The sequence below is a fragment of the Hemitrygon akajei genome, chromosome 2, assembly GCF_048418815.1.
Source record: "Hemitrygon akajei chromosome 2, sHemAka1.3, whole genome shotgun sequence".
Taxonomy (NCBI): Eukaryota; Metazoa; Chordata; class Chondrichthyes; order Myliobatiformes; family Dasyatidae; genus Hemitrygon; species Hemitrygon akajei.
This window is the reverse complement of record NC_133125.1, coordinates 98,472,538-98,496,724: the sequence shown is the minus strand read 5'-3', so window position 1 is coordinate 98,496,724 and position 24,187 is coordinate 98,472,538. Positions and strand designations below refer to the sequence as shown.

General features: G+C 39.0%; 1 long non-coding RNA gene across 2 annotated transcripts in view; it reads left to right on the top strand.

Annotated features, from left to right (window-relative positions):
• The window catches only part of LOC140714634 (uncharacterized), a 68,024-nt gene extending 44,276 nt beyond the window's left edge, over positions 1-23,748 (top strand). Inside the window, exons 1-2 of one of the 2 annotated variants that reach the window (XR_012095960.1) lie at positions 8,742-8,886; positions 23,282-23,748. This is a non-coding gene — a long non-coding RNA (uncharacterized lncRNA). Of the gene's footprint in view, positions 1-8,741; positions 8,887-23,281 lie in introns of those variants that run through there. The other variant, XR_012095961.1, reaches the window with a different exon arrangement.
• The last annotated feature ends 439 nt before the right edge of the window (positions 23,749-24,187 follow it).

Here is a 24,187-nt window from a genome sequence, read left to right as displayed (position 1 = left end):
ATGTCTTCACTGAACAGGGCTACATTGTATTCAGGCTGCAGTTGTCTATTTCCTTTTGCACCATTCTGAAAATGCATAGCATTTAATACCACAGAATATGTTAGAAATGACAAAGTACGGTACCGTGCAAACGTTTTATTCACATGCACAGAGTTAGGGTGCCTTTTGTACAGTACTGTATTGGTCAACGTGGAGCGGAGAGTGAGTTTGTAAATCTGGTGGGAGCAAAGAATGTTGAGAATGGTGTGGGTAGAGTGTTACCGGAGGGGTGTGGGACAGCTGACAGAGAAGGAGTGCCATGGACAGGTACTGACATACCCAGCACTGTGATACCAGGCAAGATCATTTAATGCCAAATAATTGGTTTATAAATAATTACAGAATGTCTCCCTGGTGCTTCTCACTCTGTCCCATCTTCATTCCCTTTTTCAAAGTTCAGAAGTTCAAAGTACATTTATTATCAAACTATACGCATGTCACCATATACAACCCTGCTCTTCATTTTTCTGCAGGCATACTCCACAAATCTATAGAATAGTAACTCTAATAGAATCAATAAATTCTCAAGGGTGATTCTCCTCTCCCTGCCCCTTGTCACCCTCAGTCCAGAATCGAGACCCATATTAGAATCAGGTTTATCATCACTCACATATCATGAAATTTTTTTTGTGGCAGCGGTACAGTGCAATACATAAAAGTAATACAGAACTGGGCAAAAGTCTTAGGCATGCTGTCTATGTATTGGTGCCTAAGATTTTTGCACAGTACTGCAGCTCATCAAACATCTCACTGATTACAGAGATTTCTTTCTTGATGTTATATGCATGGATAGATAGATAGATAGATAGATAGATACTTTATTCATCCCCATGGGGAAATTCAACATTTTTTCCAATGTCCCATACACTTGTTGTAGCAAAAACTCATTACATACAATACTTAACTCAGTAATAATATGATATGCATCTAAATCACTAACTCAAAAAGCATTAATAATAGCTTTAAAAAAAAAAAGTTCTTAAGTCCTGGCAGTTGAATTGTAAAGCCTAATGGCATTGGGGAGTATTGACCTCTTCATCCTGTCTGAGGAGCATTGCATCGACAGTAACCTGTCGCTGAAACTGCTTCTCTGTCTCTGGATGGTGCTATGTAGAGGATGTTCAGGGTTTTCCATAATTGACCGTAGCCTACTCAGCGCCCTTCGCTCAGCTACCGATGTTAAACTCTCCAGTACTTTGCCCACGACAGAGCCCGCCTTCCTTATCAGCTTATTAAGACGTGAGGCGTCCTTCTTCTTAATGCTTCCTCCCCAACACGCCACCACAAAGAAGAGGGCGCTCTCAACAACTGACCTATAGAACATCTTCAGCATCTCACTGCAGACATTGAATGACGCCAACCTTCTAAGGAAGTACAGTCAGAGTGTAAACATAACATACTATTTTCAGCTGAGTTTATTGTCCTCTGGTAGTTTATATAAAATCTCTCTGTATGCCGTTTTAATGCACTCATTAATGAGTTCTGTTTGAAACGCTATACAGAAGGATTTTACTCAAGCACAATAATCAGTGTGTTACTAGAGATTAAACCCCATTGAAGTGTTCAAGAAGTTTGAGACCTGACAAAGATAATGCAGTTATGTTTCATTCATTATAATCAATTTCAAATATACACACAGTGGCCCCTTTATTAGGTACACCTTGTAGAAACTACTTTCAATGAAAATCCCAAAAGATCAGTAGCTTCTGGGATATTCAAACCACCCTGTCTGGCACCAAATCATTCCATGGTCAGTGTCACTTAAATCACATTTCTAACACATTCTGGTGTTTGATCTGAACAGCAATTGAACCTCTTGATCATGTCTGCACGCTTTTATGCATCGAGTTGCTGTTACATGATTGGCTGATCAGATATTTGCATTAACAATCGGGAGTGATTAAGTTGAAGCAAATCTACTTATATCCTCTTTGGCACAAACCTTATATTGAATATCATAGAAAGATCATCTGATCCTCGTCTTGACCTGAGAAATTATCTGTGTGCCTGCCATTTTGGAAAAGTCAGCAGCACTGATTAAAAGCCTCGTGGTTTACTCCCAGACCAGTTGAAATCTCCCAGATCTGCCAGCCTCAAGAAACAATTTCTAAACGTCAGGCTACATTAAAGTTAACATCCTCTTTTGTTATCCAGAAGGTTTTCAGGTAATTGGTTCTCGAATGGAGGAAATTAGACTTCCACCAGTTGAAGTGAAATGTAGTCGGTCTAGAGAAAGATAGTATGATAATAGCCCCTTCAGCCTAGCAAGTCTGGGCTGAGCGTGATCTATAATTTCTGATAAAGAGTCATCAGTCTACAGGATTAACACAAATACGGCCTGACACGCTAAGCATTTTCTGTTTTTATTTCAGATTTCCAGTATTTGCATACATACTTTTTGGCCTTGAATCCAAGCTAACCATAAAATATAAATTCAAAGCCCTACCAATGTGCAATTAATCTCAGTCAATTAGTTAAAATTGTTAATGGAAGGGAACCTGTTATCCTTACATGGCAGCATAGCAGTTAGCATGAAGCTATTACAGCTCGGAGCATTCTGGAATTCTGGCACTGTCTCAAAGGAGTTTCTGTATGTTTTCCCCATAGACTGTGGGGCTTTTCTCCAGGCCCTACTGCTTCCTCCCACAGTCCATAGTTGTAACGGGTAGGTTAATTGGTCATTTTAGTTTGTCCCGTGATTAGATCAGGATTAAACCAGGATTATCGGGGGTTGCTGGGGTGGCTTGAAGGACCAGAAGGGTCAACTGTGTGATGTATCACTAAATAAATAAATAAATCATCTGCCCTCTGTATACAATGGACCTGAAGGAATGTTGGCTGCCTTCTGAGATGATCCAGCGAGGCCTAGAATTCAAGGATGTTAAGGAATCGGCAATAAATGTAAGCCTTGAAAGTCATGTCTTCATCGTTGTACCGGATTCTAATTTCCAACATTCCTGATGGAAGAGGGTTAGAATAGCATCAGAGTTAAATGTAATGCAACAGAGTAAATTTACATACTGCATGGAGCCGAATGCTAAAAAGCAAAACAGCTGCAAAGTTTGGAACAAATCTGAATTTCCAGCTGAAGTGTAGACAGGCCTTAAGGTGACTTAGTCACATATATTATTTATTAAACTGCTTGGAACAGGCCCTTCAGGCCCAATGAGCGTGCTGCCCAGCAACCCACCCATTTAACTCCTAATCAGGAGGCAATTTCACCACTCTAACCAATCATAGCTTTTAACTATGAAAATCATTTACCTTGAACAGGAGAGATGACGTTTAGAGCCTGTGCAGGGCTTTGCAGCGTGGGTTCATTGTGTTCAGGTAACCGTGGCAAGGAGGTGTATTTGGCAAAGGGAGAGCTGAGGGTGTTGGTGGGCTGGCAGTGAAAGGCAAAACATTGGAACATTGAATCACTGATCCAGGTAAAGAATCGGCAAGATTGATGGAGCCAACAGGGAGAACTGCAAGATGAGAAAGTGTCCTTTACTTCAGAAGCCCAGTCCAATACACTCAAATTACAAATAAATGAAACTCGTGGGATTATATCGACTGCCAAATTTCCATTATGCAATTCACAATGTGATCTAAAGAGCATTATAGAATCATAGAGTCATAGAAAAGTACTGCACAAATCAGGTCCTTCATCCCATCTAGTCTATGCCTACTCCCATCAACCTGCACTTGAACCGTGGCCCTCCATACCCCGACCATCTTTTTACCTACTCAAACTTCTTTTAAAAGTTGAAACAAGCTCGCACGCATAACTTGTACTGACAGCTCATTCCACACTAGCATGACCCTCTGAGTGAAGAAGTTTCCCCTCATGTTCCCATTAAACTTTTCACCTTTCTCTCTTAACTCATAGCCTCTAGTTGTAATTCTACCCAAGTTCAGTGGGGAAAAAGTCTGCTTACATTTACCTTATCTATAACCCTCATAATTTTGTATGCCTCTATCAAATCTCATCTCAGTCTTCTACACTCCAAGGAATAATGTCCTAACCTATTCAACCTTTCCTTATAACTCAGGTGCTCCAGATCTGGCAACGTTCTTGTAAATTTTCTTTGTACTCTCTCAACCTTATTTACATTATGGAAAGTATTTTTTTATTATTTAGAGATACAACGTGGAACAGACCCTTCAGGAATATCGTCTTCCCCTCTGCCATCAGATTTCTGAATGAACATTGAACCCAGGAACACTACTTCACTACTTTTTTTGCATTACTTCTTTAATTTAACTCTTTTATATGTATATATTCTCACTGTAATTCACAGTTTTTAATAATTATGTATTGCAATGCACTTCTGCTGCAAAGACAACAAATGCCAGTGATATTAAACCTGATTCTGGTACTGGCTCTTCCAGCAACACACCTGTTTAATCCTAGCCTAGTCACAGGATAATTTACAATGACCAATTGATCTACTGACTGTCTTTGATCCACTAATAGCCTTTCGATTGAGGGAGGAAACCAGAGCAGCCAGAGAAAACCCAAGTGCATAATGGAAGGAACGCACAAACTTGCTTAGAGAGGACACCTGAGCTTAACTCTGAGTTCTGACACCCTGAACTCTAATAACATCATTCCAACTGCAATAGTATTGTGATGCCCTATTAGAAGTAGAAATAGTAATTTTCATTACAATCCCTTCACTGTTGTTTGATACATTGCATCTGATGCCATTGCAAGAATTAAAATGAAGTTCTGCGTGTGAGTTAAACTGGTACAATTAAATGCGATACTCCAACTAAATAATTGAAAGTGATCAGATAAGTAGTGCAAACACGAGGAAATCTGCAGATGCTGGAAGTCCAAGCAACACACACAAAATGCTGGTGGAACGCAGCAGGCCAGGCAGCATCTATAGGGAGAAGCACAGTCGACGTTTCGGGCTGAGACCCTTCGTCAGGATGAACTGAAAGAAGAGATAGTAAGAGATTTGAAAGTGGGAGGGGGAGGGGGAGATCCAAAATGATAGGAGAAGACAGGAGGGGGAGGGATGAAGCTAAGAGCTGGAAAGTTGATTGGCAAAAGGGATACAGAGCTGGAGAAGGGACAGGATCATGGGACGGGAAGCCTAGGGAGAAAGGGGGAGGGGAGCACCAGAGGGAGATGGAGAACAGGCAAGGAGTGATTGTGAGAGGGTCAGAGAGAGAAAAGAAAAAAGAGGGAAAAATAACAAATAAACAAACAAACAAATAAATAAATGAGGGATGGGGTAAGAAGGGGAGGAGGGGCATTAACTGAATATAGAGAAATCAATGTTCCTGCCATCAGGTTGGAGGCTACCCAGATGGAATATAAGGTGTTGTTCCTCCAACCTGAGTGTGGCTTCATCTTGACAGAAGAGGAGGCCATGGATAGACATATCAGAATGGGAATGGGACATGAAATTAAAATGTGTGACCACTGGGAGATCCTGCTTTCTCTGGCGGACAGAGCATAGGCGTTCAGGGAAATGGTCTCCCCGTCTGCATCGGGTCTCACCAATATATAGAAGGCCGCACTGGGAGCACCGGACGCAGTATATCACACCAGCCGACTCACAAGTGAAGTGTCGCCTCACCTGGAAGGACTGTCTGGGGCCCTGAATGGTGGTGAGGGAGGAAGTGTAAAGGCAGGTGTAACACTTGTTCCACTTACAAGGATAAGTGCCAGGAGGGAGATCAATGGGAAGGGATGGGGAGGATGAATGGACAAAGGAGTCGCATAGGGAGCGATCTCTGTGGAAAGCAGAAAGAGGGGGAGGGAAAGATGTGCTTGGTAGTGGGATCCAGTTGGAGGTAGCGGAAGTTACAGAGAATTATATGTTGAACCCAGAGGCTGGTGGGGTGGTAGGTGAATAGTTAAGTAGTGTATTAAAATTAACTTGCAAAGTGTCCTTTGAACTTCTTCACATCTTTAATCAAAGCTCTTAGCAATTGGCACTTTTGTGAGTGATAACCTTCACTTTTTTCACATAACACCTTAAGACCAGAAAACATAGGAGCAGAATTAGGCCATTTGGCCCATTGAGTCTGCTCTGCCATTCCATCATGGCTGATTTATTATCCTTCTCAACTCCATTCTCCGGTCTTCTCCCCATAATCTTTGATGCCCTGTATAACCAACAACCTATCGCCTATCAACCTCTGTTTTAATATACTCAACGACTTGGCCTCCACAGCCATCCATGGCAATGAATTCCACAGTTTCACCACCTTCTGACTAAACAAATTCCTTCACATGGATGTTCTTCTACTCTGAAGCTGTGCTCTCTGGCCCTAGATTTACCCACTGTAGGAAACATCCTGTCCACATTCACTCGGTCTAGGCCTTTCAGTATTGGATAGGTTTCAATGAGACTTCCCCCTTATTCTTCTAAACTGCAGTGAGTACAGGTGCAGAATGATTAAACACTCCTCATAAGTTAACCCTTTCATTCTTGTGAACTTCCTCTGGACCCTCTCCATTGCCAGCATATCTTTTGTAGATAAGAGACACAAAGCTGCTCACAATACTCCAAGTGCCTTATAATGCTGCAGTTTACCTCACAGCAAATACAGTAAACCTGCATGTTCCCCTGTGAAGGAAATGTGTATCATGCAGCCTCAACTCAGAACAAACGTGGTAAAATAGTTCTCATCAGCTGACAGCTAAACAAAAGGAGGTTGCCGAATTGCCTAGACAGTGTGGTATTAATAAATGATAAGAGTCCTACATTGCTGGAGTAGCCACTCTGAGGATAGTATCAATGAATGACCCACCATCATTTATAGAACAGCTTGAGCTGATCAAAGTGCTTACTTAGAGCATAGATAGCAGCCTCGTTGTGTATTAACTGGCTGCATCACTGCCTGGTATGGATACACCAATGCTTTTGAAAGGAAAATCCTACAAAAGCTAATAGATTCAACCCAGTACATTGTGGGTAAAGCCCTCCCAACCATTGAGCACATCTACATGTAACGCTGTCATAGAAAAGCAGCATCCATCATCGAAGATCCCTGTCACTCAGGCCATGCTCCTTTCTCACTGCTGCCATCAGTAGAAGATACAGGTGCCTCAGGACTCGCTCCACCAGGTTCAAGAACTGTTGCTACCACTCAACCATCAGGCTCTTGAACTAAAGGGGATAGCTACACTCATTTGACAATGATCTCAGTTTAAGGACTCTTTATCTTGTTATTTTGTGTTCCTATTATTTATTGCTATTTATTTATATTTGCATTTGCACAGTTCGTTGTCTTTTGCACCCTGGTTGATCTTTTATTAATCCTGTTATAGTTACTAATTCTATAGATTTGCTGAGTATATCCACAGGAAAATGAATCTCACAGTTGTATATGGTGACATATATGTACTTTGATAATAAAATATACCTTGAACTTTGAACTTGGATTATTTTGTAAAATATGGTGCAATGACCATTATTACCATAGAAATGAACAGAACTAAACATGAGTGAGGGCAGCTAAGCTTATATCTCTCTAAACTGAGTGCAGGCTATTCATTACCAAAAGGTCGAATAACCTAGGTAGCTTTCGAATGTGGGGAGCCTTTCTCAGCTCAACAGAGAGAGAAAAAAAACCAATCAACCCTGGGACTAGTTAGGAATGAGTTAAAGATGTAGGATAGAAATGGCTGCTGCAGGAAGAGCATGATGCCATTCTAGTCAGCCTGGGATTTACCAAGGTAAACAGAAAAAGGATTAACTGACCAACGAGTTGGATAATTTACAGAAACCATATGAGAAGTTCCTCAGCATAATCCCGATAACATAATAGCTCCTGCTCTGTTTACAGTAGAGTTAGTGGGTTTACTATCTGGAGTGCTTCATTATATACAAAAGATCCCAATGATGGTTCTTTAGTCAAAATAAACAGCATAAAGTGCTCTCCACATACTGTTTTTTGGTGAGTGTTTGTGCTATTTATTTAATAATTGACTGTAAACTAAACCATAAAGAACGAAGGAAAAAACAGCTCACTAAGGGATTTTTGAAAGATTGATAAATATTAGGGAATCTCAATTAAGCTTTACAAGAAATGCAGATATTAAAAATTTGGTCAAGAATCTAATTAGCTCTAGGTAATTAAACAGTCTTGCACAGGGTCATTAATCTTCCCTTGGACCTTTGATGTTTTTGCACACTGTCTTCTAGTCATTAATAAAATTCATGCTCATTCCCTTTGTGCTGTTTTTATCATTACACTCTTCTGTAGAGCACAGTGCAAGTGTCATTGTGTCACAAGAGCCCCCCATCCACTAATTCCATCTTTGCTAGTTCATTTTAACCCTGTCTGTGCTGAAAATAACAGTAGTGCCCACAGACGACAGAACAAGGGAGCTGTTGTTTCACTGATTTTCTTAACTGACTGTACAGTTAACATCCCTAATCTTATCTGGTCCTCTGCTTCCACTTCAAATACTTTAAAGTCCCATGTTATTATTCTGTCTCCTTGTAATTTAGCAGGACTTAAATCACTACTTCGTTTGTAGAACCCTTTGGTGGAAATTCATGCCTGCGCAGTTTTTTTATGGACTCGGAACCCGAGCTTTGAAATTTTCCTTTTTTTTGTCACAGCCTATTGAGTTGCACAAGGATAACACTTCTGTAGAAAGTTTTAAGAAGCAATTGCTCAGTGGGGGAAAGGAGAAACAGAAGTGGGAGGGGGTGGCTGTTGAGACGTGCAGGGGGTAGGGATGATCCATTAGGAAATCACTCGACTTTGTCGACATTTTCTCAGCAAGCACTGGAAATGATTCTGAAGGGAAAAGATCCATCTCTGGATCGTTGACAAAAAATGAGTCACAAACAAGGCAGCATTCTCAAGAGAACTGTATCATTTAAGGTAGGTTGGGAAATACAACCGAAAGTATTAGAGAATATAGTATCTTGCAAAAATCTTTAAAATGTTTGAAGTTTTCTGCCATATAGGGGCTGCAAAATAATACTCTACATAAAACTATTTTGAAGCCATGCAAAGATTCTAATAACATATTCCTGTAACTTTATTTCTCCTTTATATTTAACAACTTTGATGTTACCATAATTAAATTTTTGGTTTTCAAAGAATTAGTTTTGAATATAATCATCTTTTGTATATTCTTTAAAGTCTCTTTAAATATTTTATGTATGCTGGTTAGCTTTGAAATAAGCTTTCCTTTTTTTTTACTGTTCAGGAACTGTTCTTGAAAAAATAAAGTTCAAATGTTTAAATCTTTTAAGGTTCATGCCACCTCACAGTTTCCTGGTAAATAGCAAGGTCATACAGGGACCAGATGGGCATGGGAGAAATGTACAATTCTGGAAACATTATATCATTTCCTGTTCTGTTTCCTGTCAAGGACACTGGCCAAAAATTGCTATTAATGGGCAATTTCCATAGGGCAAAGGAGAAGAGGAGTGGGAGGGACTCGTAGCAGTTTGCTTTGTAGGTGTAGTTTTAGCAAATGGACTGTAGAGGGCAGAATGTGCACTGTGTAAATGACAGTGAACTGAACGCTTTTTAACAAATACAATCATAGCCTTCTGCAATTTTATCCAGTTGTAATGAAGTTTCACAAGTTTATTAGAAATTTATTCTCAGTGTAGGTTTGCATTATATTCATTGTGTTGCACTGTCTTTATTGATTTTGGAAATATTAACACTTTACTCCAGTAGTTTTAGTGAGTTACATTTTTTTAGTTGTGAGGATACAATCTGTCCAAGAAGAAGCATTTTTTTCTGATGCAAAAATCTAGTTTTACAAATGCATCTAAAAAGAAAATAACTGTTTTGTTGTTGGTAGAGTTAGATGTTAAACCAATACATCTCATTCTCAAACCTGTTATCAAAAGATTAAACCAAATTGAGACGTTTAGCCATGAATTTGAAAGTTCCTGCATGCCCACTGAATACTTCAACATGTTAGTGAAAAGCATTCTGCCTGCATTCAGGTGTTTTTTTTTTGTTTGATTGAGATACATAACTTTCAGGGATGTGGTGGGAACCTTAAGACCCGAGCTTAGCTCATGTTGATAGAGGTCAGGAATTGCAGAAATGATCCAAAATGGAGATTTTTGAAAAGTTTTTATCATCAGTACATGAGCTCAGCTAGAATGAATCTGCTTTAACAATGTAATATTCCTACTAAAATTCCAGTGTAGCAGTAGTCTCCCAATACAATAACAATTATTTTTTAATGAAATGTCATTATTGTCAACATGAGTTCATTAAATGAGGGTTCCACTGAATTGGATTTTGGTATAAAAACCAAATACTGAAATACAGGGAACAGATGTACAGGAAATGGTGCAGAACTTTGTGTGTATAATCTTGGCTGTAAGCATGGTTTAGTACAAACCCAGGTTATAAACCTGCTGTATCTCTTTTTAATGGGTCACACAGGACAATTAAACAACCATTAACTTGCAATTCTTCTCCTCTTCCCACCCTACATGCACAAGGCAAATTATCTTACAAGTAATAATTCCACTTTAAAAAGATTTTTTTCTCTCTCAGCTATACAGTGCTGGCCCATATCTTGGAATTTTTCATTGTTTAGCATTAATTCTTTGAAAGACATTTCTATTTCTGAAGCAAATTTCCAGTCTAAAAAAAATATTCCCCAACTTCGTAGAAAACTGTGCATTGCGTCATGTGTGCTGAATGCAGGACATTTCAATCTATCTGCAAAAGAGAATGGATACCAGATAAAATGTGGATGGCATAGCTTTAAGTAAAATCAGCTGTAATCAATCTCTTCAGCTCTAACACAATGACAGAAGCATCTCTCTCAGTATTACTTAGCTAATGAAAGAATAGATCCTATGAGAAGTTCCTGGGAGGCTCATTTCCCTGAGTACAGATAGTAAAAGTAACTGATGAATGGCTGCAATGGTTTAATATGTTTCTACTTATAACTTGCATGCAGCAAGGAGTATCCAGGAAGAGCTATTCTCTAGAGACGCAAGCGTCCTTGTAGGCTGTCAGAGTCAATGAGCCAGGTTGATTTTAAACCCTTTTAAAATGAAAATTTATTTTGATGAGTAACACATTTTTGATTAACTGTGTACTTTTTTTTTCCTTTACTGATTTACTTTCTAAAACAAGCCAATAAAGCACTCATTTAAAAAGTAATTAAAAGCATGTTATCATTAGCAGTTTAGCCTGAATAAAATTGGCAATAAGACCATAAGGACTGAAAGAAAGTAAGTATCCCATGATAGTATATGCTCCACAGTGCCTAATAAAATCTTCAGAATGAGGTCTTCAAATTGACTGTGATTGGTAAAAACCTTCCAGGTCTGCTAGGGTAAAGCTACCCTCTGCTTCCCCTCAACACCTCTGGCTACCAACATGTGTGACCAATTTCTTCTTCCTTTCAGACACAGCTAAAGCAGAGATTTGGAAGTTGATATGGCTCAATATTGTGTTTCATTTACGAATATTGAAGATGCACATTTTGTTGGGAAATGCCAAGAGCTTTAGAAGGGTGTAAGACCAAGGTTACATGAATTAGGATGGGAGGAGGTATGTGTGCAGAAAGTTCACTGGCTGAAACCAGTCACATCAAACATCTTGAAACTGTGCCTTAAAATGCAATGTAATCCTGTGTAACTCCAAAGCTGGTTTGTTAAACACTCTGATGGTTATACTTTGTAAGTGTAAATCTAAGCAAAGAAATAAGCAAAGCTAAATCTTGTGAGAAAAAATTTGCATCCAGCTCCCAAAAAGTCAAATTTCTTGACCTATATCATAGCATATCTATATTATTAGATGTCAGTTGTGACTCAATACACAACAATCTTGCCTCAGAGTCATAATCTTCTGGACTCAGATCCCAGGCTAATGCAGAAGTAGGGGGATGCAGCAATACCAGGGGCATTTCCAATTTTCAGATTAAATGGTAAACTTTGTTAATATCAGCTTTACAGGAAGATAATAAAAGGAAACAAGAGTGTTAGCCCTGGCTTCTGGCTGGTAATCAATGCTACTGAAACATATCACCTAGTCATTATTGAATGATGTATTTGAGATCCTGCCATGTGAATGTTTATTGTTACTAGGAGCACGACTGTAGCGTAGCAGCTAGCGTAACACCGTTACAGTTCAGAGCATTGGAGTTTGGAGTTCCCTATATGTCCTTCCCATGGAATGCGTGTGTTTCCTCTGGGTTCCCTGGTTTCCTCCCACAATCCAAAGATGTACTGGTTGGTAGGTTAGTTAGCCATTGTAAATTGTCCCGTGATTAGGCTGGGGTTAATTGGGGGTTGCTGGGCAGTGTGGCTCGAAGGGTTGGAACAGCCTATTCTGCACTGTATATCAGTAAATAGATAAATACATTTCTTCCAGCACAAAAATATGCATGATGAAAAAATACTTTATTGGTTATTAAGAAATGATACAGGTTTTGTTTTCAAAAGGGATGAGAAAGACATTACAGCAATTGAAGTTTGTTGTAGTTTGATGTTTTGATAGGAGGTAAAAAAAGAATACTGGAGTTAAGAGTAGGTTTACCGTGAAGTTAGCACTGACACCTGGACTCCATTTGGCAAGGAAAAAAAAATCTATTGTCAGGCCCTCCCTAGATTAACTACCTAGATGCATTATCAGGCAACAGCATGCACCTTCACCGCTGCAGATAACTCTCTCTTCTGCACAATAACAATCACATGCTTAATGAAATCAAGGTCATTGCACTGAGTTTTGAACTCAATGCTCACTCTCAATGTGGAGAGGCTCTGTATTTGTAACTCAAAGTGCTTAATCCACTTGTAACTCCTGGGAACTGTCAGACTGTTATCTGATGTGAAGCCACCAGATTTGAGAATTATGGATACTAAAATAGAGCCATTTCCTAAAAAAAGCACATAACGTTCAAATCCTGTGTCTTTCAAAATAACACTCTGAAAGGTCATGCACTCAACACTGTCAAATACTTTCATTTGGGTGTTGTTTAGCTCAGAAACAGGGATTTGCTATTATAAGCATAGAGTTGATCATCAGATTAAATAAATTTATATTCTATAAGTAGAACAGAAATTGTGATTATCTGGCTTTGGAATTATGACCCAATTCTACTGACTCAGGGAAAGTTGTCAGAGAGACAAAGTCACTTTACGTTTTGTTTGGATCATGTCCATGCAGTTGCTTGATTTGCAGCTTACCATCTCGATTACTTTCACGTGCAGTTCTCAGAGATCTGAGTGGTTTAGAAAGTAACTTTTTTTTTTAATGTTAGACTCTGCAGAGCAGTCTTAGATAAGGGAAAATGGACATTGATCTGAGTAACAAATTCTTGCATTCCTTGAAGGAAGTTTGCCCAGCTTAGAGCAGCAATTTATTGTAAAGACATTATAAAAATGCTTTAAAGAACAACTTCTAGTTGATAATCATTCATAATCCTTCAGATTTCAAAGTTCATTTTATTTTCCAATTACATTCACACGGAGCAGTAGGCCAATGTCAGCGACTGAAGTATAACAATGCCAAAATGCATCAGATAAAGCAAAGACTCCCAAAGACCCAGTGGGGAGGAGGAGACAGTGGAAGACACGTTTTACCTCTCAATAACTTTGATTTCTACTGTAGATTTGCATTTATTCTTCTGAATTGGAGTAGCATGCTTCCACTGAGTAAAACAAAATGAAATTGCTACAATAGATGGCCCTAAGATCTAATATTATTTCTGGTATGTCATCAGGCAACTTTTTATTTCCTTATTTTATTGATTTATGTTATTAGAGGACTCATTATATCATTCTGACTTGATTTGGAATAGTGAACAAAATAGAAAAGTCCCGATTTGGGAGCAATAAAGATAGCAAATGTTTTTTTCTCTATTCGTACTCCATAGATAATCCCCAATCATAGGAAGCCTTCATCCATATTTAAGTTCATAGAATTCCCAGCACCTTCAAGGATAAATCATGCAAATTTAAGTCTTTCATGCACTAGGGTTATTGTAAATAAAGCCATGAAAATCTTAGATAGAAATTCTTGAGTTTGTAATACTGTATTAACAATGGCATACCAATGGTGTACTGGTTAATAAACTATTCCATTGTAATATAGTCAATTAATATATGTGTATTGTAATGGGTTTGCATGAATATTTTGAAATAAATCTAAATTTAAAAATTAAATCAGTTATGGTATTTCAGCTGGTTCTTGAATCGCAAATACAGTATGTTCCAATCTTTATTTAGAGTTCTGTATAAATGTTTAAAAAGTTAATTAAAAATTGCTCTTGATTTCCTGTCTATAAGAATTCTTCAATATGATTGGTTGCTGAACCACTTTGATGACAGCTTCTGGGCACCGGAGATCTCTGATAGCAGCTGGTGTTGCCACAGAGGTTTCAAAATCTTTGAGGGGAACATTCTTCACAGTCAGCTGAAGAGTTTTAATTTCTGATGCAAAATAAAACTGGAATTTTGGAAGATGCCAGTGGGTCAAGAGGCAGCTGTGAAGGCAAAAAAGGAGTAAATCAGCGTTTCGGGTTGAGACCCGGCATCAGGGCTCCCGCAGATGCTGCTTGTTCTAGCATTCTGATTCTTCTTCATCTGCAGTCTCATTTCTGTTCAGTTGACTGAAGATATTGGGTCTCTAAGCCAACTGTACCACCTGTTGTTCAGTGTCTGCTACTCTGCCCTCTGAGCCAGAAAGTTGTGAGTTCAATCAACTTACGTCCTAGATTTAATTTAACTCTCTCATTCAAAACTGAGACTACTGTATTGTTAAAGGTGCTATTTTTCAGCTGAGATGCTAAATAGAGGCTGGTCCAATATTGATCAATATTCCTTGGCCAATATTTATCTTTTAATCAATATCACCAAAACAAATTTTATGGTCATTATCACGATGCTCTCTTGGGAGTTGCTATCCAGACTGTGTCTGTTGCATTTCCTACACTGTGACAGTGACCACCATTTAAACTTGCCTCATTGACTGCATACAACACGAGAGCAGTCTCTTTGGCCCAGTGCGCCCCATGTTGACCATCAAGCTGATCCCACAACAATCTCATGTCTCTCGATTTAATTTCCCTAGATTCTACCACTAACTACATCTCAAAGGGGAATTTATAGTGGCCGCTTAACCTACCAACTTGCATGTCTTTAAGACGTGAGAGGAAACTGGAACACCCTAAGAAATTTTCACACAACTCACAGGGAGCATGTGCAAGCGCCACACGGATAACACCACGGCTCAGGATTGGAGCTGGGTCAACAAAACTTTGCCATGGTGACACTCATACTTTATAGCATCATGAAAAATACTTCATAAAGTGAGGTCTTTCTCTATCTTTAAGAACATAAGCACAGATTTCACCCTACTTGGTACCCTAAAGCAGCACTTATGGAAGGGTGAAGCCCCTCATAGTTTCTCCGGAAAAGAAAATGTGAGCCAAACTGAAAAGATATTTGAGTCAAGTTAGGATGATTGGAACCCAGAAAGCAGCATGAAAGCATCCACTTTTGCCCAATCACAGGTGGCCATTTACCAGGAAGGTACATTCCTCATGGAAGCCAGATATCAGAAGACAATTTTGCTTGCTGTTGAGGGGATAGCGGATATAAGGAAGAGTGAGAAGAAAAGAGCTTCACCGTGTACCTGGCAAGTTCCAGAAGTCATTATGCATAAGTCTAAAGGGGGGGGGGGGGGTTGGGAGGCCAGAAGACTTACATTGCTCTTCTGTTTCATATACAAAATTGGATTCTTCCAACATTATAGTTCATTTGCCTGTAAAGTATTCTAGGCCACTCACTCAGCTTGCCTATATGTCAAGTTGCTGCTCGAGTACACTGTGGATTGGCACTTCCATCATAGACACCAGTCTGCAAATGTCTCTGAAGTGCCTTTACTATATCTGGATTCAATACCATCTGTTTTTTTGTTTCACTGTGGGCATAAAGAACTACCAGTAGCATCTCTGATGCTACTAGATTGTTCCTAAACCCAGCTGGTTTAATACAATGAAGATATATGCAAGCCGTACCAAATCAACCCTACTCATTATTCCTGATTGACCATTACTATTTGTTACTTGTCATGGTCTGGAATGCTATTAGACTCGAGAGGCAATTAGAGATGGATTATGTTAGCAAAGTCTAGATCCTAGGACAAGAAAAAAAAAGAATGAGAGTGAAGCAAGGCCTAGGTAAGTGTCACAATTGTTCAGAAGGTTGGTAGGATAATGGAATGCTAGGTCTCAAAACAGTTTAATAACTCATGCTATTGGAATTCTGTAGTGTTAAAAAAATGAAACCAGATAGACTTAAAGTGAACTACCAACTATGAATACATCATTATAGGCATGAGAATCCTGTGCATGTCACAGGACTCCCATTTATATTTTAATAGAGACCTATTACTGAAAGGAAACAAATACCTTGCATCACATGTTGACAGTCCAATGGTAATGGTGATTGGATTATGAGTATTTACACAAGGCTGTTACCAGCAAGTTAAAATTGCATGAAGTATGCTTGGTTAAACTGTACTGGATTCAATTTTCTTCATCATTTTAGTTTTGTATTCTTTGCTTGCTTCATATGAGATAAAAAACTTGCCAAAAAATTTGCCAGATGCATGTTTGTAAGTCACAAATAACAAAATTTGTGGAACAAATCCAAAAGCTGAACTTTTTACTTCTAAAGTGCTTATTGAAAGGCTCACTTGTTCAAGCCTCAGTGACTTAAAGCTTGTTTATTTGGCCTTATAAAATTGCACAAGGATGAGACACTTTCCATGACATTACCTGGAAATGTTTCCAGAAATAAAAAAAACTGGTTGTTTCTTTCTTGTTAATGAAAAAAAAGTGCAGCAGAAGGCTAATCAAGAGTTATTTATGGATTGGATAAGTTATTCAGGGACCAGTTGGAGTTCATTAAGCTCATTGTCACCTTTCTAGATTTACTTTTCAATAGTTAGCAAATAATGTAAGGAATTAAAATAAACTTGGAAGATTTGCATGAAGCGCTAAGAGGTTTGAAGTACTGGAAGATACTAGTTCAAAAAAAAAATTGTTTTAAGACCATAAGGCATGGGAAAGGATTTAGGCTATTTAGCCCATCAAGTCTGCTCTGCCATTCCATAATTTCTCTTCTTAACACTATTCTCCTATCTTCTCCCCACAAGCCTTGATGTCCTTACTTATCAAGAACTTATCAACTTCTGCTTTAAATACAGTATATTCAATTATTTGGTTTCCACAGCCATCTGTAGCAATGAATCCCACAGATATGCCAATCTCTGATTTTAAAAAATTCTTCTCACCTCAGTTCTAAAGGGACATCCTTGTTTTCTAAGTCTGTGCCCTTTGGTCCTAGACTACCCCACCATAGGAAACATCCTCTCCTTGTCCATTGTATCTAGTTTCCAATGAGATCCCCACCCTCTACCCATTCATCTGAACTCCAGTGAGGCCAGGTCCAGAGCTATCAAAAGCTCCACTTACATTAACCTTTTCATGCCTGGGATCATTCTCATAAACCTGCTCTAGACCTACTCCTGAGGAATGAACAGATATAAACTCCCATTTTAATATTTTTTTGCCAATATGTTTGTTTGTCATTGAGAAACCATCAGTGCTAAAAGATAGTAGTCATTATACAATAACCGGTCCATACTTTCAAAACTGAATATTTTGAAGGAGGAAGGAGACAGGAATGCATGGATACTATTATGGTCTAGGGACAGAATATCTTAGCATAGATTATAGTTTTTCAAAATAGATTCAATATAAAAATATATTATTAGATTTTACTTGTTTCTGTTTTATATTTCATCACGATGAAATGAGTAGATATGTTTAGTCATATAGGTAAATGGTGAAAAATAGATTTCATCAGGGGTATATAATAACACTGAGAACACTAGATTTTGAATCTTCTTCTGTTTTGTTGAGGCAAAACTTCTTCGCAATTACCTTCCCTCCAAAGAAGTATTGTGTATTTGTGCAGAGAATGATGACGCATCTATTCAAGCTGGAGAGATTGCAGATGCTGGAATCAGGAGAAAATAACTGAGATGCTGGAGAGCTCAATGGATCAGGCAGCATGGGGAGAGGGAATAGATAGGGCAGTCAACTTTTCAGGTTGAGACTCCCCTTCCAGAGAGGGAATGGAGCAGACAATGTTTCACATTGAGACTCCTCATCTGGAGCGGGAATAGGACAGACAATGTTTCAGGTTGGGACTCTTCATCTGAATTGATGCAAAGTCCAGATGAAGGGTCACAAATTAAAATGCCAAGAAATAAAAAAAATGGCTATCTCTGTAGCATTCTAGACCACTCCATTTACTCTACAGGCACTTTGTTTTTCCAATGGATTCTGAGATATATTTAAAAGAATCACTAAATACTCACAATGCTGCCAGCCATTAACACTGGGTGTTGCTGCCAACCATTAAGTATAATTTCACTTCCTTTCATTACCATCTTTGACTATCACAGGTGTGAAATAAAATAATGTGACACAAAGTATACTGTGCATAAAATTTCACGTTAATCAACACAGCCTAAATTTCCCTGAGTACCTGCCATCGCGAGGAAAACTACCGTCAGTGTTACCACTGCCAGTTCTCATCAGGAAACTACAAGCATGCTGACTCCCAGATTTCAATGTATTATTGTGGTGGGTAAGGCTCTACACTGGTCTTGGGTATTTGTAGAATGGCTACTGATTTCCTCACAAAATTGCACAATTCTTCTTTCATTCATTTTTGGTGTATGCGCATTACGGATTAACATAACCCTAATGTTGATGAGAAGATCGTGACTGGGCATCTTGTACAACAGGTATGGTCCTTCTGGTGAAATTGCTCCAACTACATTTCACGAGCAAAACATTTCAGGATTTAGACCCACTGGCAGTGAATGAAGAGCAATATACTTCTATGCCAGGACGGGATGTAACACTCCCATATTCCTCCTTTTCCTGGTTGTGGTTATGGTCTGCAAAGCTTTGCTGAAAAAAAAAACTTTAGGGTGCAACTGCATTTTTCACTCAGTGGCAGAAACTGAAAATGTTTAAAGCGCTATTTTGCAAGCAAACAGGCTGTTGTGTCTTGGAATGAGTCAAGTACCTTAAGATCTACATTTTCATGACAATTCTGAGTAAATTTTACTATTTCCGCACAGTGTAGCTGCAGTTTTGACATGCAAATTATATATTTCAGCAGAAGCAATCCAAGAGTCAACCATGCATTGGTTATTACCTTTAATCACTATATGTTGAGTATCCCTTATCCAAAATGCTTTGGACAGAAGTGCTTTGGATCTTTTCGGATTTTGGAATGTATAAATAACTTAAGATCGCCATCATTTCCAACTCTGAGTTTACGTGCTACCAGAAAGTACATCACACATTCGTACTTGAATAAAAATTATTACATGCCATTAATATAATGGAAATAGAATGTGTGTGGGGTAACAAAGGCAGCACATCAGCATCAGGACAATACCCGAAACAACTGTTGAACAACAAACATTGGCAGACTTTCTGCTTCCACAATGCGGTGTTTTGATTAAGATTTACAGTACACGGAATTTGCAAATTACTTTTTTTTAGGTTTTATGTGAGGTATAAAAACAATCAGCATTGCAGACTTGCTCTGCTGCTAGAGTTTCATCAGCGGTGATCTTGGCAAGATCATCAATGAATTTCTCTGCTGTTTCATGATCAGCAGATGCTTTATCACCACAAATCTTTAAAAATGTAAGCTGTGCCTTTTCTTAAGTTTCTGCAATCAGCCTGCTGAATATTCCCAATTACCTTCAACTTCAGTTCATCATGATATTATTAATCAGCACATGTTTACTCCAATGCTGATGAATCCACTCTTTTAATACACAATCGAGATCTGCGCACCACATGGGAAGCTTCCCAGCACCCTGTTGAATTTTCAATTTGTGACGTTATGTCAGCACTCAAAACGTTTTTGGATAAGGGATACTCCAGTAGATGAAAACTTTGGATGCCCCAGAAGTATCCAGAGGACAACTGGATACTGCTGGGGCTGGGGGATGACCTATAAGGTCAGGGAAGTGGCAGCCAGGCCAATGGTGCTGTGGCTAGTTCTGATGCTCTGTGCTGGCCACAGGGAAGGGGTAAGGTCAGGCAGTTCGAGTGTGATAGGAGACTCGGTAGTCAAGAAGTCAGACAGGAGGTTCTGTGGCCATGAAATGGAAGCCAGGATAATGTGTTGCCTCCTAGTTGTTAGGGTCCAGGACGTCTCAGTATGGCTGCAGAAGATTCTCAAGAGGGACAGTGAGCAGCCAGAGGTTATGGTGTACATTGGTAAAAATGAAATGGGTAGACAGGGGGAAGAGGTCCTGCGCAGTGAGTATAGGGATTTGCAAAACAGGTTAACAAACAGGACATCTAAGGTAGTAATCTCTGGATTACTCCTCAGCACTTCCCACGTGCTAGTTGGGGCAGGAATAGGATGATAGTACAGATGAATGAGTGGCTGAGGAAGAAAAGCAGGGGGCAGGGTTTCATATTTCTGGAAAACTGGTATCTCTTCTGGGGAAGCTGTGACCTGCACGTAAAGGACGGATTACACCAGAACTGGAGGGGGACCAAAATCTTTGCAGGCAGCTTTGCTAGAGCTGCAGGGGAGGGGTTAAAATAAGGGGAAACTAAGTGAAAGGGCTGAAGTTGGGGCATTTAGTATACAAGTAGATACAGTATGTCACGATACTGTGAGGATGGACAGGCAGATGATGGGGCAAAACTGCAGTCAGTGGGATGATGTGAGGTGTAACTTGGGGACAGAATCTAAAAGGCTAACAAATACAGGACTGAACGTGTTATATTTGAATGCCTGCAGTATATGGATTAAGGTAGACGATCTTGTAGCACAGTTAAACATTGTGGGCATCACTGAGACGTGGCTGAAAGAAGATCATGCTTGGGAGTTTAACATCCAAAGATAAAACCTGTATCAAAAGAACAGCCAGGTAGGCAGAGGTGGTTGGGTGACTCTGATGGTAAAAAATGAAATCAAATCCTTAGAAAGAGGTGACACAGGATTGGAAGATGTAGAATCATTGTGGATACATGTAAGAAACTGCAAGGGTAAAAAGATCCTGATGGGAGTTATAGACAGGCTTCCAAATAGTAGCCAGGATGTGGAATACAAATTACAATGGGAGAGAGAAAAGGCATGTCAAAAGGGCAATGTTAAGATAGTAATGGGGGATTTCAATTATGCAGGTTGGTGCTGGATCTCAAGTAAGTGAATTTGTAGAAAGTCTACAAGATAGCTTTTTAGAGCAGTTTGTGGTTGAGCCCATGAGGGGAAAGACAATTCTCTACTAGCTGTTGTGTAATGAGTTGGATTTGCTGCACGAACTCAAGGTAAAGGAACCCTGAGGAAGCAGTGATCGTAATATGATACAATTCACTCTGCAGTTTGGGAGGGAGAAGATAAAGTCAGATGTATCGGTAATATAGTGGAGCAAAGGGAAATACAGAAGCATGAGAGAGGAACTGGCTGAAGTTGATTGGTAGGGGATACTAACAGGGGTGAAAGCAGAATAGCAATGGCTGCAGTTTCTGGGGCAATTCAGAAGGCACATGATTGCAAATACCACTCCACTATTTGAGAAGAGAAGGCAGAAGAAAGGAAATTTAGGCCAGTTAGCCTGACTTCAGTGGTTGGGAAGATGTTTGAGTCCATTATTAAGGATATGGTTTCAGGGTACTTGAAGGCGCATGATAAAGTAGACCAAAGGCATGAACTATTTCCTAAACAGGGAGAATATACAAAATCAGATGTGCAAAGAGACTTAGGAATCCTTGTGCAGGGTTCTCTAACTGTTAAATTGCAGTCTGAGTCAGTAGCAAGGAAGGCAAATACAATGCAAACATTCATTTTGAGAGGACTAGAATATAAGAGCAAGGATGTGATGCTGAGGCTTTATAAGGCATTGGTCAGACTGCACGTGGAGTAATGAGAGTAGTTTTGGGACCCTAATCTAAGAAAAATGTGTTGGCATATGAGAGGGCCCAGAGGAGTTTCATGACAAGGATTCTGGGAATGGAAGGGTTAACGTATGAGGAGCATTTGATAGCTCTGGGCCCGTAATCACTAGAGTTTAGAAGAATGATGGGGGATCTCATTGAAACCTATCGAATACTGAAAGGCCTAGTTGGAGTGAATGTGGAGATGATGTTTATTATAGTGGGTGGCTTTTGGACTAGAGGGCACAGCCTCAGAATAGAGGGATGTCCATCTAGAACTGAGATGAGGAGGAATTCCTTTAGCCAGAGGGCAGTGAACCTCTGGAATTCATTGCCACCGACAGCTGTGGAGTCCAATCCATTGAGTATACTTAAAGCAGAATTTAGTATGTTATTGGGCATCAAAGGTTACAGGGAGAAGGCAGGAGAATGGGGTTGAGAGGGATAATAAATCAGCCATGATTGAATGGCAGAGCAGACTCGATGGGCTGAGTGGCCTAATTCTGCACTTATGCTTCATGGTCTAGAAAAAATACTTCTTTGGCATTGCATCAGTTTACATCAATATAGAATCATTCATTAATACAATAAAATACATTTTACTCTTTGTGTTGGTTTCACAATGAGCTAATTTAGAGATTGTCCTTTCATTAACTGATATAGACAATACAACATTGGGATTAATCAATAAATCATGGAGTGACTGAGGTCATAATATTAAAATACTTGTTTTAGATTTTCCCCTTTTTAAATTTTTTTTTTAAGGATGGGTCTACTGGATTAAATACTGACCCGTATTTTGTAGTTGTAATAGCAGCAAAACTAGAAGTGTCCTTCATCATTTCTTGGTGAAGCTAAGACTAACGTCTGGATTCCCTCTCTTGCATAGTTTAACCAGGAAATTCCAATGCTGCTGCCAACATGCTTCCATCGTGCAATCAAGGGAAATCACTTGTACTGATGTGAATTTAAGTTCTTTTCCAAATAGTTTGATGACAAAATTATCCTAAAAGTCATACTCTTTGTTATGTGAGGTCCAAATGACATTTTAATAAGGTACTAACCCATAATTACTGCTTTGCAAGCTGTCTTGCTTCAAAAAGAACATTCTATCTATGTGTATCCATTCTCTTCACATGGAAAATTCAATATACAAATGTCATTTTTTCTATACTTGAATAGTTTCTGTGATTTCAACCCTTGGCATATCACATTTATTATGTTTCTATATTTATTTCACTTTCTACATTTTACCTAATTGAATGTTATGGGCTTTGCTTCTAGGTGTACTCTATGATGTAATTGACATCAACAGCAAGATACGTTGACTTGACAGTTGCTGATTGGCAGAACTCCCTATGAACTAACAACTAGAAGGGAAATGACCATGTTGTGGAGAACACTGGACCCTTGCAGAGAACTTCCTTCAAAGTCATGCCACTGTTGCACTACCAACTGCAAAACGAGATTTTCTTTTATGGAATAATGTTGGCATATTAGAAGTGTATCATTGTTACAGTCTTACTACAGTTGCCTTTTCAGTATGGAAAAATTCACGAATAGATCTTTACTTGGTGGGATCTAGAATGCAACTTTAATGGTCCTGAGGTTTCCCATTTCATGCTTCCAATGTCATGCATATCTAAACGCTACTCCTGGATGAGAACACGGCATTGAACTTTTCACCAACGTATCCCATTGTTGAAAATAAATTCAGGGCCATATGTCATTACATGAATAAAGTCCAGCAAGATTACCTTTTTGCAATTTTTTTCTTGATTTTTCTTGCCAAGCTAAGAGAGCTTCACTTTTCATGAGGCAAGTAATTTTTTGCAAGTGCTGGAGTGTATAAACTAATTTTACACATAAGGACGACAGACCTGTCCATGATGCCTTACGCTCTCCTACTCTAATGTACATTGTGATTGACATGCTGCAGAATGTTCCATATAATCAAAGTAATTTAGATTTTTTTAAATATACCTTAAGGTTTTTTTTTGGGTTTTTTTTATAAAAGGTTTGACAGAAGAATTTGCCACTTTATTGAATAAGATTCTGACTTTGAGATGACAACATGTTTGTTTTCTTTAATAGTAAACTCATTCAATATCTGCTTACAGGATGAGCTGATGGGAATTAACAGCTTACATTCCCCGTAGCCAATTCAGAATAATTTACAATAATCTGAAA